Below are 10,518 nucleotides of genomic sequence, written 5' to 3'. Positions count from 1 at the left end.
CTACCTTTATTACTGCCCCTATAAGAATAAAATCTCTTTCCCTTACTTATCTAACCTCTTACTTTTAATTTTACCTTTATATATTTTATATATACTTCTTATATCTCTCTTTACGAGAGTTATAAGCCTAGGAGGAATAGAATTCCTATACCTTCTAGCTACTATAAAAAGCACCTTTCTTATATCCCTTATAGCTTCCTTTTACCCCTCTTACTAAAAAAGCCGATTTTTACCTAACTTTTCTACCCCCTTTCTTCTATAATAATATCGAAAAACGACTCCTCTACCGTCCCTATAATCTATAGAACGATTCTTATAGAGCCCTAAGATTAGGATAAGTAAGTAAAGGAGCTATAGGCTTATATAGATAGAACTATTTATAATTTAGTTTTCTATAATAAGTAGGACCCTCTTAACCCCCCTCTTTATCTTAAGGTAACGGACTTTATAGAGGGAGCTACCCTCTTCTCTAAGCTAACCTCTATATAGTAGAGAGCTTTTTCTACTACCCTAGGCGACTATAAGAGTCACCGAAAGGAATACCTTTATAAGACGAAGCTACTAACTACTACTTATATAGTAATAACGGAATCTATTAGTACTATAAAACTAATCTCTTTTTAAAAGAAAGAGACTCCTAGGTAGTAACTTTTAAAGCTTAAGACCTTAATAGCTCCCTTAAGGGGCTATATAACTAACCGTATTAGGAAGACCTATATAGCCTACCTAAGAGCCTTCTTTGCTAGGAACCTACTAGCTTCTTCGTAGCTAGCTAAGTAGGAAGAAATCCTCGAGGAAGCTAACTAATACTTCCTTATAGAAGCTCTTTCTAGCTAGTAGCTATAGGATATATCTCTACTAATAAAGCCTATTAGTAACGGTTACTTAACTATCTTTTAAGAGGCTAGCTAGGAACTAGATAAAGAGGCTACTAGAGTATAATAGTAAGTAGTCTTATTCCTTCGTAGCTAGCACTCGACCTAGACGGTTCGACCTATAGCCCCTATTACTACGGCTCCTGCTGCTACTGCTATAGCTATTGCTCCTTTAGCTCCTCCTCCCTCGAGAGTATTAATACTGTCTTTAACGGCTGCCCTAGGCCCGGCCCTAGCTCTGCCTCTTACTCCGGGCCCGGCCCTAGTCCTATTAATTAGACCAGCCCGACTAGTCCCCTAATAGACCTTTTAGTCTATTAGTTAAAAAATTAAGGAATTAGTTAAAATCGAACCTCTTTATTAAAATTAGTAATAAGGGGTAAAAAGGGAGGGTTTTTAAGCAAACCTTTTAAATTAAGATAAGGATTCCTCGAAGAAATAAAAGACTAAGCGAAATAGCTAACTAGCCTATAAATCCCTAGGCTATCGATTATTATAATACTAGTAGGTCTTCGAGGAAAACCGACCTAAAGGATTTAACCCTTTAAAGAGGCTATAAGAAATAATATAATAGTCTCTTAAGGAGGACCCCTCGTTATAGAAGAAGATAGACGAGATTCGGGTTACTAAGAAATAGTAACGAACGCCGCCGCCCTTATTCGAGCCGTAAATTTAAGGAAAAGTCGTTAGTATAGTAAATCCGGCCTTTATCTTCCCTATACATTAATAAGGCTAAAACTAACTATTAGAGCCCTCTAATTATCCCCTATAAAAATTAGCTATCCTTAACTCTAGTACTTCCTTTAATATCTATAATATACTCTTACGATTCCGGTCCTTTAAGAAGGCACGAATAGAATACCTTATTACTAGGGAATTAACCGTATAAATAAAGGGATATAGAAGGGTGAATTTTACGATAAAATTACCTAACGGGCCTATATAAATTCTTCGATAAAAAAGGGTAGCTTTTTACCCTCGATTTTTAACGAGCCTAATTTCCTTCCGCCTTCTTTAAAAGGAAGGGATATTCTAAGATATAACGTCTAAGCTTATAAGGCTAGTCTAGAAGAATTAGACTATTAGGCTTATTAAGGAAAAATTCGGTTAATTTATTCTTAAATTCCGACCTATCCTTAGGAAGGAACCTCTTAAGAAGTTAGCTTTCCCTACTAAGAGGAGTAGGTCTACTATAAAGGACCCTCTTCCGGTAGCCTAAGGAGACGGTCTTCTTTAGTACGTATAACTTAGTTACCCGGGCCCCCTAGCTTTATATAAGCTAGGCTAATAATAGGGCGTATAAATAAGGGGCCTAAAGACCGTCGAATATAAATACTATAGCTAAGGAAAGACTAAGAGACGAGTTTCTAAACGAACTCCTTTACGGCCGGACTAGCTATATAAGGAAATTTAGGTCGACTAAACTAACGTCTCTAGGGACTAAGAAAGCTTCGTTAGGGTAATGTTTTTTATAAACGCTTTTTTAGGGATAGTTTTCCCCTATTTCTTATAAACCTACCTAAGTAAGTATAACTAGTTTGCCCTCTAGGACTTCGTTAACTAAATAAAATCCTACTTTAGCTACGAGGTAAAAAAGATATAGTCTAATAGAGAGCTATTTATAAAGGATATCTTAAATTAGCTTTAAAAAAAGGGCATTTTACCCCTCCTATTAGCACTAAATACCTAGGCCTAGAACGGAGGAGTAGAAAGATTAAGGGGTGCTATAATAGAAAGGGCCTATATAATAAGACTTACTATAAGGCTTCTATACGACCTTTAGAGGGAAGTCGTTAAGACCGCCTATTACCTTTAGAACTAGACCCCGAGGGACCCTAAGGACCCTAGGGAACTAAACTAAGGAATAAACTAGAAATCCCCCCTCGAGCTCTTTATAAAGAAGAGGGCCTCGCTAGCCTACCTTCGTACCTACGGCTATAAGGCATACGCTATAACTACTAATATATAGCTAAAAGGGAAGAAGAAAAGAAAGCTTAATCTTAGAGCCTTTATTAGTTACCTCGTTAGTTATAATTCTATAAATATCTTCTAGATCTAGATTCCTTTTTTATAGAAGGTTATTTTAACTAAGGATATAATTTTTAACGAATCTAGCTTCTTTAATAGAAAGAGGGATTAATAACCCCTCTTACTCTTATAACGTTAGCTAATTTAAAAGATTTAAATCTCCCCTTCTTAATAGTCTTAAGAAGAGGTCCTAGATAAGGAAATAGAAAAAGAAACTAACGTCGAAGTAGTTAAGGATAACGCTAACTTTAAAAAAAAAGAGGAAGCTACTAAATTAGATAATCTAGATAAAGAAGGAGACTATAGGAAAGTAGTAGAGCTAGAATACGCCTACCTACCTACGCCTCCTCCTATATAAAAAGAAGATCTAAAAGCAGCTTTTTTAGTTAGTCTTCCTATCTTAACCCCTAAGGGGGTAGGAAAGGCACCTCTCTTAAAGGATTACCTAGCTGCCTTTTTATCCTTACTTTAAGAAGCAAAGGAAGGTATAGGGCCCGATTATTACGACCACGGTCTAGCGAACCGCGGGGACTAATATATATTATAATATTACGTAACGTAGGGAGCAAGGAATATTAAACGGACCGACGGGCTAATTAAGTTTAGAGCGATAGGTTACTCTAGCGCTCTAACGCTCTATAGCTAGGATTATAGGATCGCTCTAGCGCTCTAGCGCTCTTAGAAGACGGGATTACCTAGCGCTCCCGGCGATCTAAGGAAGCTCTTAAGATATATAAGGAAGGAATAGAATACTCTTTTAGATAAATAGCTCGATAGCTTTTAATATTATAATATAGATCTTTATTATAATTCTATCTTTAATTCTAATTAATTAGTTATAGTCTATAGTCTACGACCTCTAACTTATTACTAACGTAATATATATATTATTGCTTAGACTACGCCCTATTATATCTACTAATATAAACCCCTTAATAGGTTTATCCCTTAGGAATAATACTAGTTATTATACGTTAAAAGCTCTTATTTAGTATAATACCGCGTTACTCTAAGTAATATCGTAACTATTAATATACCTATATAGTAAGCTAGATTAACTAACTCTAGAGCTACTATATTGCCTTAGGATATAATACGCGAGATTATCGCCCTTTAATATAAGGTATAGTTACTTAGGAATAAAGGAGGCAACGGATAAGTTAAGGACCTTAGAGAAGTAGTTAAACTAAAATAGCTAGGACTATTCGACGGTACTTATAGTATGCTTTAAGACTTTCTTACCTAACTTAAGGCCTACTACCGGTTTTACCCTACGAAACTCTCGGACCTAGTTAAAAAGGTACTCTATATAGGAAATTATTTATCTAGAACGGCACTTACTTAGTTTAGACCTATTATAAGGGATTTTCTTAATAACTAAGTAGCGCGACGAGATAATAAAATAGATAAAGTCTTTGCTAGTTTCTAAGGATTCGAAGAAGCTACTATAAAGGTATTTAGAATAACCGATAAAGAATAAGAAGCTAAATAAAAACTTTAAGAACTCCGATAAAGGATCTTAGTATTAGATTACGCTATAAAGTTCCGTTAAGTTACCTTAAAGCTTAATTAAGATAACGAACCTCTTATATTACGATTCTATAATAGGCTTAAAAAAGAAGTTAAGGACGAGCTTTATAAGGAAAATTAACCTAATAATCTCTTAGACTATATTACTATAGTAGTACGAATCGACGATAGATAGTATACGCAACGCTAAGAAAAGAAATAAGGAAGAGGAAACTAAAACCCTTCTTATAGAAATAACTTTAGCTAACGCGCTAACTATAAGAAAAAGCGCGAAATATAAATAGCCTAGGTATATATGATAAATCCTAGACTAATAAATTTAAGTATAATATAGAAAGGTAAAGGAAAGTGTTTTAACTATAGGAAACTTAGATATTACTTTAAGGAATATAAATAACCTCGTAAGGAGAAGAAAACCTACTAAGTACTAGCCTTAAAAGATAAGAAATACTTAAACGCTACTAATAAATAAGAACTAAAGTATAAACTCTTTAGTTAGACTATATACTATAATAATAAATATATAGTATACCTAAGTAATAAGAACGGTACTAGACAGTTCTTAAAGCTACTAAAGAAAACCCTTATAATAATATAATAAAGGGATCCTAAAATATAGAAATAAGTTAAATTTATAAAACCAAAATACCCCTATTTTAAAAGAGTCTCCTAAGACTAAATTAAGAAGAACGGTAAACGATTCTAGGAAGATATATAAAGTAAAAATTAATAATAATAATAGGTAGCCTATAAATAATATAATAAAGAAGATATAGATATAGCCCTTATACTTACGAAACTTAGATAATAACCTAAAGAGAAATAACGAAGTATCGACGATATAAGCTTTAAAGAATAAGAAATACCTAGAGAAATAAAAGATAAGAACGAACTCGTACTACTACCCTCGCTACTAAGGGAAAATACTACGATTAAAGAATACGCTTTATACTTCGAAGAATTTAAAGAAATACTTAAAATTAAAACCTAATAAATACCTTAAATTCTTATAGAAAACTAATAAGCTATATTAATTCGATATTAACCGGTACTATATAGAGGAGACTACGTTATAGCTATCGTTATAGTCGATACCTTTATAGCTCTATAATAAGAATAGTAACTATAAGGAGAATTTAAAGATAATCTATAAATACTACTTACTTATAAGTACTATAAGTATATTTTATAGATATTATACGTCTACCTAGACTATATAATATACTTCTAGATAAAGGTATAATACGACGCCTTCTTAGTTAGGTTTAAAGGATAAGTACTTTCGAAACCCTACCTAAGTATAAAACTAGACTACTAGAAAATCGATTAACGCTACTTAAATAACTAAGTTATATTATTAGAACTTAATTACGGCACGCTACTTAAATACCGCGATAATTATAGTTTATTAACGAGATGTCTTTTAGAGATATATAAAATCTATAAATACGCTAAAATAAAGGAATAATATAACGCTACTTACTCTAAGGTATCCGAACCCTTAATCTTTTAAAGACTTACGTAATAAGTTAAATATAATAAAGAAGATTATAATAAATATATATACCTAAACTATAAAGTTTATAAATATAAAAAAGTATAAGTATAGTATAAACGATATAATAGTATACTAAAAGATTATTAGTAATACGTATAAAGGTTATAAGCTATATTTAACTAAGGAAGAATTAATATAGAAATACTATATAAAAAATAAAAAGACGCTAAATAAAAACTTAACCTTTAGTATAAAAATAAATAGAATTATAAAGTATAGTACGTAATTAAGTACGAAGCTATATAATATAAACGATATAGTATTAAGAAATAAGAAATCTTTAATTAGCTATAAGAAATTAGTCTCTTAAGCCTTAATACGATACTATACGACGAAAATATAAAGAAATAATATTAATAATAAATCGAAGAAGAATACCTAAATAAAACGAATAAAAACTAGGTAAAAAATAAGGTACGCTATTTATAAAAGGGCTATAGACTAGTATAATATAATAAAATCTAAGGACCCTATATATAGTAACGGTAAGCTATAGTAACTAAATAATATTAGATATCTAAATCGCGGGATATTACGTATATATACTTTTAAACTATAATATAATAGGCAATTACGTTTTACTTAAAGTCGTTAATCGTTACTAACTTATATAAAGATATAAGAAAGATCTATATAAACTTATAAATATTAAAGGAGAGGCCTTTAACTATAATAATAGAATTATTAGTATAGAGATTAATTACCTTAATATTAATATCTAGGGCTACGACGAATAAGTTAACTTTAATATTATAGATATTAAAGAATATAACCTTATATTAAGACTTCTATAGCTATAGGAAAGTAACCTACTAATTAACTAGAAAACTAGCTAGCTATATTAAAATAAAGATATAAGTTTCTAAGATAAGTAGACTTAAAAGAAAGTAAAGTTTTACGATAATCTAGCTACTAAATAAGATAAAAGGGATAACCGTTTAAGTAAATTATTATAGGCTTTAGTAATATAAACGAAAATAGTAACCGAACCGGCGGATATAATAAAATCGATTAATAAGACCTATATACTAACTAATATAGCTATATAACCTAGCATCTAATATAAATAAAATAAAGGATATAATATAAAGATTTAAAGAGTTATTGCTACTTTAAGGAAAGACCTTAAATAAATTAATAAAGAGCTTAAGTTAAGAGAAACTAGCTTTTAAAAGAAAGAATAAAGCCTATAAAATAAAATAAAGAATATCCCTTAGGAATACTAAAAATATAATAAACTCTTTAAGAAAGAACTTAAGATAGGGTTACTTAAATATAGCTAATAGGACTATGAAATTTATCTTAAGGATAAAATAACGCCGACGTTCTATAAGATTTATAACCTAAATAAAAAGTAACTATAAACGCTATACGACTACCTTAATAAGAATCTATAAAAGGGATATATATAAACGTTAATATCTAAAGTAGGCTATCTAGTTATATTTATTTTAAAGAAAAACGGTAAGCTATAACTTATTATTAACTATAAACGCTTAAACGATATTATAATAAAGGACCGAATACTATTACTACTTATATCGGAACTATAAGATCGAATATATAGTAAAAAATAGTTTATAGCCCTTAACCTTAAAGGCGCTTATAACTTAATATATATAAAAAAGGGATATAAATAAATAATAGCTTTTAGAATAAAATTTAAACTATTTAAATATCTAGTAATACTATTTAAACTTATAAATATACTAGCTACCTTTTAATAGATAATTAATAATATCCTATATAAATACTTAGATATCTTTATAGTAGTATACTTAGATAATATCTTAATCTTCTTAGATACCTTAAAAGAATATAAGGAATATATTTATAAGGTACTCCGCGTACTTTAAAATATAAAGTTATTAGTTAAACTAAAGAAAAGTAAGTTCTATATATAAGAAGTAGACTTCTTTAGATATACGATCTTACTAAGAGAAATATAAATATAATAAGATAAGATTAACTTTATTAAAGAATAGCTAACGCTAAAGACCGTTAAAGATATATAAAGTTTCCTAGGATTTATAAATTACTACTAACGATTTATTAAAGATTTTAAAAAGATTATAGTACTATTATATAACTTAATAAAGAAGGAAAAAGAGTTTATATAGGACGATAAAGCTAATAAAGCTCTTAAATATATTAAGACTATAATTATATAAGAACTAGTCTTAACTACCTTTAATCTAAAACGATAAATCGAACTTAAAACTAATATATTAGACTTTACTTTAAGAGTATAAATCGGATAAAAAGATAATAAAGGAAGACTATAACTAATTATATTCTACTTAAAAAAGCTATATAGTATAGAACTTAATTACCTTATCTACGATAAAGAATTCCTTATAATTATTTAAGCTTTTAAGGAATTCTAATACTACCTTCTTAAAAGTAAATATAAAGTTAAGGTCTATATAGATTATAAGAATATCTTATACTTTATAATAATATAATAGTTAAACGGATAATAGATCTAATAGGCTAAATACTTATTAGAATTTAACTATAAAATAATCTATAGAAAAGGAATAGAAAACGGTCGAGCTAATACCCTTAGTCGATAAAGTAACTATAATATAAGAGTACTTATAGCGAAAGGATAGCTCTTAGAAATTAACGAAAACGGGAACTACTAGTAACGATAGCTAAATATAATATTTAAAGTATAACCTAACGACTTAATATACTAAAAGATCCTAAAATAGATAAAAGAATATAAAGTACTAAATAGATATAATATAGAATATTTAGAAGTTCTAATATATAAAAATAAAATCTAAATACTACTAAAATTATATAATAAAGTTATATAAGATATATATAAATATTTAATATATAGATACTAAGGAATCTAAAGAATAATAAAATAGATTAAACGATAATATAACTTCTTATAGCTTAAAGAAGTAGTACGATAAGTTATTAAAGAATATAAACTTTATATATAAAGTAAAGCTAAATAATATAAACTATATAGAGAATTATAACCGCTACTAGTACTAAAGAAACTATAGGACTTAATAGCTTTCGACTATATTATAAAGCTACTATCGTTAAAAGAACCTATAACTAATATTAAGTATAATAGTATATTCGTTATTACTAATAGGTTAACGAAGTATAGGTACTTCTTACTATATAAAGAAGTAAGTAATATAAAAGAGCTAGTATATATATTCCTATAAACTATTATTAGTAATTATAGACTATTAAATAAGATTATCTTTAATAAAGGAAGTATATTTATAGCTAAGTTTTAGTAAGCTCTTATAGTATAATTAGGGACGAAATATAAGCTTAGTATAGCTTATTACCTATAAATAGATAGATAAATAGAATGACTTAACTAAACGCTTAAATAATATTTACGATATTATATTAGCTACGAATAAAACGATTAAGTTAAATAGCTATTAATAGCGTAACTAGCTTATAATAGCTTAGTTATAGAAATAACTAAGCTCTTACTAGTATACGCTAATTATAGATATAACCTAGAAGTATTTAAGGTTACTTAATAAGGATTATAAGCGGAATAAGCGATACTATAAGTAGATTAGCTATAAAAATTATATAAAGAAATATAATAAGAACTTTAATTTATTAGGGAGTAAATATCTACTTATTATAATCGAAAAAGATTATAGGGACTAATCTTTTAAGAGGGAGATATAGTCTACCTTATATAACGAAATATTAAAATAAAACGACTAAGTAATAAATTAGATTTTAAGAAACTTAGACTATTTAAAATTAAGAAGGTTATTTCGAAAGTTAACTATAAACTTTCGCTACTAATAATAATATAGATATACCTAATATTTTATATCTTATTATTAGAACTAATACTATAAAACGCTAAACTATAAGATAAAATCGAAGTTAATAATAATTAGGAATATAAAGCCGAATAAATACTAAATATAAGAAAATAAGGTTAGTAATAAGAATACCTTATTAAGTAAAAGGGATATAGACTAAAGGAAAATACCTAGGAACTACTTAAGTACTTAACCTACTACGGCTCTCTACTTTAATAGTTCTACTAAGCGAACCCTTAATTAGAAATATAGGGTTACTAAGAATAGCATCTTAGTTTAATACGTTTAAGGCACTAAACGATTAAACCTCGCTAATAGTAATAGTTTCCTTATTCGATAAATAAACCGATTTATCTTAAGAAGAATATATTATACTATCTTCTTTATTAATAGCTTATATACCCCGCTAAAATAACTTACTACCTTAGTCCTTTAGGAAACGCTTCTATTTCCTAATCTAAGCTAAGCGAGCTATTGCTTCCTTTAACGCTTCTTTTACTTTCCGTTCGTCTAAATTAATCTTTTACTATTAATTTATAATATAACGAACTAGAAAAGAAAGAATATTAGTAAAAAGAATAATAAGGAAGGAAAGGGATAAAACGAATAGGCGGACGCTATATTATAACTATTATAAGAACGGCCTATAAAGGTATATTTAAAACACCGATTAGAACGCTCGCCGACTTTATAA

This window comes from Hirsutella rhossiliensis (assembly GCF_020360975.1).
Source record: "Hirsutella rhossiliensis strain HR02 chromosome Unknown scaffold00003, whole genome shotgun sequence".
In the NCBI taxonomy this organism is placed as follows: Eukaryota; Fungi; Ascomycota; class Sordariomycetes; order Hypocreales; family Ophiocordycipitaceae; genus Hirsutella; species Hirsutella rhossiliensis.
The sequence above is the reverse complement of the archived record's forward strand: the minus strand, read 5'-3'. Positions refer to the sequence as shown.